Genomic DNA, 4,312 nt, shown 5'->3' with positions numbered 1-4,312 from the left:
TACATTTGCTGGCTTGTCATCAATATTTCCAGGACGAATCTGACTAGGAAGGGGACCTTGAGTCGCCATGGGGATTTCTGTAAAGAGTGCTTTTAGGGTGTCAAAGGAGGCTTTTGCTGCGAGCTCGTTCTCAGCTTTGATTTTTGCCTTCTCTCTTCTCACGTACCTCTGGACTCGTTCTAACGCTTGCCTCTTTATTGCATCATTCATTAGGGGGTTGGCTTCAACCAGTTGGTCTGGACTCAATAGGATAGTATCAGAGGGGGCTTCAGTCTCTGATGGATTCTCTGGCCAACATCTCTTCTACTTCCTTCTTTTCAACATCTCTGAACTTGGCTTTCAAACCACTATAGAGGGGGAGATATTCCATTCTGAAAGTATCAAAACTCATTCTTCTTAGGATTGTTGTTGCGTCATTATAATAATGCCAGCTTCTGAGGGTTTCAACAGTGTATGTTGTAAAAAACACTCTGTCTACCAACTTCCAATGGGTTGCTAATTGAACAAACAGAAGATTATCAGTGCACCAAGCATCCCATGTATCTTGCTGTTGAGCATCTAGGAACAAATTCCAACTCTTTTCCTTCTTGTCTTTGTGAACCTCCACAGACCAAGACTCCTGAAGCTTCTTCACAATCTCCCACTTGATGATGTCTAGAAACTTCTCAATGAATGCCAAATCTTCCATGGATGGTCATTCTCTCTGTTTCTGCTCTTCAGTTTGTTCCCAAACAGTTTGCCACCAAGATGCAAGTTTTTGCTGCTTCAACAGGAAGAGGAAATAGTCCACCACATAAAGCATGCATCATGATGATGATATATTTCCGCCATTGTCTTGTGGAAAGTGGCTTTGATAATGAGAAATTTCAACTCTTCAGTGGAAGAAGAAACTTTACAAACATCCATTGAATTCTCCTCTTCTTGGCAATGCCATTTCCTTCATTTTCAGTCTCTTCTGGTGCTTGTTGTTGGCAAGATTTCCCCGGCTGCGCACCAAAAACATGAAGCCCCAAGAGGAATACCAAGGAAAAGGGAATTCTCTTGCAAGAAAATCTATCTTGTAACATCAACAAGCTTTTATTTCATTATTTTGATCATCAAAACAAAGAAAACAACTATTCTTCACGCAGCATCATAGTAGATTTCTCCCACGAATTTGATAGAATCAACCATAATCTTCAACATCTTCATAAAATTATTCAATAGAACAAAGAACACAAAAGAATACACCATCTTTGAATGGAAATCAATCACATATTATTCATCTTCAATGTCTTCATAGTTCTCTCTCTCTATCTCTTATATACAGTTACACTGTTTTGATAGAATTGACTATCTCTAACTCTCTCTCTCTCTCTCTCTCTCTATCAATAGTACATCATATCCTCACTACAATGCTCTCATAATAACTCTCAATAATCCTTCTTAGGTCGTGGATGCACCTCCCAAGAGGCACGTCTGATATGAAGAGTCACCAGAGCCACTACAGTGTCTTTTCACAACTCACTACTGTCAGTGTCACTTAGTCTTCCCTTCAGTCTTCAGCAACTATTTCTTCCACTTGTTTTAGCTCTTTTGAACTTAGATTCATCCTTTACAAAGGTTAGAAAACTTTCCCAAAGTCACATATACATTCTATAGAACACTTATAGAAGATCTATAGAACAGTTACAGTACAGCAACAGAACAACTACAGTACAGTTACATTACATAGACAGAGTAGAGACAGAGGCTCTACAGAAGGTCATCAAAACCTCATAACTCATACTCAAACCATTCCAAACTATCAAAAACTATTCAATAAGCTTCCAAAAGATCTCAATCTTCATCAATCATCAATCCATGCTTCATACGGAAGACAATCAGAACAAAACAGAAGCTATACAGAAGGTATACATAACCAATCAGAAGCTATCAGAACATCATAGAGCTTCATATATCTCCATTGAGATGTCAAGATTGTGGGAGAGAAGGAAGGAGTCTCGCTTGAAGCTTTTTTGCTTGCACAATGGGGGAAGACACACAAGGGTGGAGGCTGAAAACAGTTTTCCTCTTCTTAGTTGTGTAAGCCAAAAGAACTCAAGTACTAAGAAATAGAAGAACCCTCTATATGGGTCTCAAACCAAACTCAACTAAGTAAGGTGGCATACTAACTGAGCCACGAACTAGAGTAGATAAGGATAGCTATCATGTAGGTATTATTCATGGGCGGTGTACCAACCGCGTCTGCAACTGACAAGTCGGTGACATAAATACACAACGGTCACCCTGGCGTATCACGAGTGGAGCTCGATATCTCAACACTCCCCCTCGAGCTCAATCCCAATTCCTGCACACCAAGCAGGTCTCTGAACTTGCGCAGCTTCTCTGCGCCCAATGCCTTCGTGAATATGTCAGCTACTTGATCCTCTGTGCTGACATAAACTAGATCAATAAGACCTAGTAAAACCCTCTCTCGCACATAGTGATAATGCACCTCAATGTGCTTTGTTCTAGCATGATAGACTGGGTTATTTGCCAAGTGTATACTACTCATGTTGTCACAATAAATGACAACTGGCCCATCTGTAGACTGATGCATATCATAAAGTAGCTTATGCAACCAAGCTACCTCACATGCAGCCATTGCTGCACCCCTGTACTCAGCCTCTGTGCTCGACAAGGCAACTGTAGGCTGTTTCTTGCTGCTCCAAGTGACTGCAGCACTCCCAAAAGAGAATACATATCCACTGGTAGATCGTCTATCAGAAATACTACCAGCCCAATCAGCATCAGTGTATCCATGCAACTGTATCTGAACCCCAGTCTCATAAAATAGTCCATACTGCAATGTGGACTTCACATACTGAGTATGCGTCTAGCTGCATCCAAATGTGGTTTCCTTGGAGCCTGCATAAACTGACTTACCAATCCAACAGCATAGCTCAAATCTGGCCTGGTAATAGTCATATAAATCAAACTTCCTACTATGCGTCTGTACATAGTAGGGTCTTCTAGAAGCTCACCTGCATCTGTGCTTAGCTTCACATTTTGCTCCAAAGGAACTGAAATATGCTTACAGCCTGTCATGCCATATTTGGACAGCATGTCCAATCCATACTGCCTCTGCAAGAGCTGTATCCCACTTGGTGATCTAATCACCTAAATGCCCAAGAAATAATGTAGCTCTCCCAAATCCTTCATCTCAAACTTCTGCTTCAATAGCATTTTCACATGAAGGATATCTTCATCACTGTCACCTGTCATAATCAAATCATCAACATAAATGACAAGTAGCATAATACCTTTCTCTGTTTTTCTCACATAAAGTGAGAAATCTGCCTTGGAAATCTGAAAGCCAATAGTGACAAGATACTGTCCTATCTTGTCAGACCATGCTCTAGGTGCTTGCTTCAAGCCATACAAGGCTTTCTTCAACCTGCAAACAAACTCAGGATGAACAGCATGCACATAACCTGGTGGCTGCTCCATATAGACCTCTTCTTGCAAATCACCATGCAAGAAGGCATTCTTTACATCCATCTGATGTAAAGACCATCCCTTTGATGCAGCCATAGCAATGACTGCTCTTACAGTTGCCATCCTTGCAACTGGACTGAATGTTTCTTCATAGTCAATGCCATATGTTTGTGCATACCCCTTGACTACTAATCTTGCCTTGTATCTGTTCACAGAACCATCTGCATTGTGCTTCACCTTATAAACCCACTTACAGCCAATTGCATTCTTACCTTTAGGCAAAGGTACTAACTCCCATGTAGCATTTTCTTCCAAGGCATCCATTTCTTCATCCATGGCTTTCTCCCATTTTTCTTTTCCCATGGCTTGCTCAAAAGATGTGGGTTTTGGTTCCTGTATCACTTTGACCATATATGCATAGTGAATGGCTGTAAATCCATCATATTTCAGCCTATCCACAGGATACCTAGCTCTCGTAGACCTGCGCAAAGTAGGTTCACTCCCAGGTGCTCTCAAAACATCCCTAGTCTTCCTTACTCCAGGTGTAACAATAGAAGGAATACCCAACTCATCATCAATGCTCTGTTCTGAGCCACTGGATTCACCATCCACATAAGAGTGACCTGCATTCACATCAAACATGGGCTGATCAACCTTCTCTTTTCCTTTTCGTGATACCTGCATACCACTATCTGCATTGCTTTGAGAAGATTCTCCTGATCTCAATCTGCCTGTCCATGGTGAAGAATGTGAACCACTGCTAGAGGACGCTCCAGGTCCACTAATATTTTGTGACTGCTGCTGTGAATTCTGTGCAGCATTACCATTTTGTGCATCTTCATCATCAATCACA

This window comes from Lygodium microphyllum, chromosome 8 (assembly GCF_053477565.2).
Source record: "Lygodium microphyllum isolate KBCC chromosome 8, Lygodium_microphyllum_v1.1.10, whole genome shotgun sequence".
Taxonomy (NCBI): Eukaryota; Viridiplantae; Streptophyta; class Polypodiopsida; order Schizaeales; family Lygodiaceae; genus Lygodium; species Lygodium microphyllum.
Note: the sequence above shows the minus strand (reverse complement) of the source record.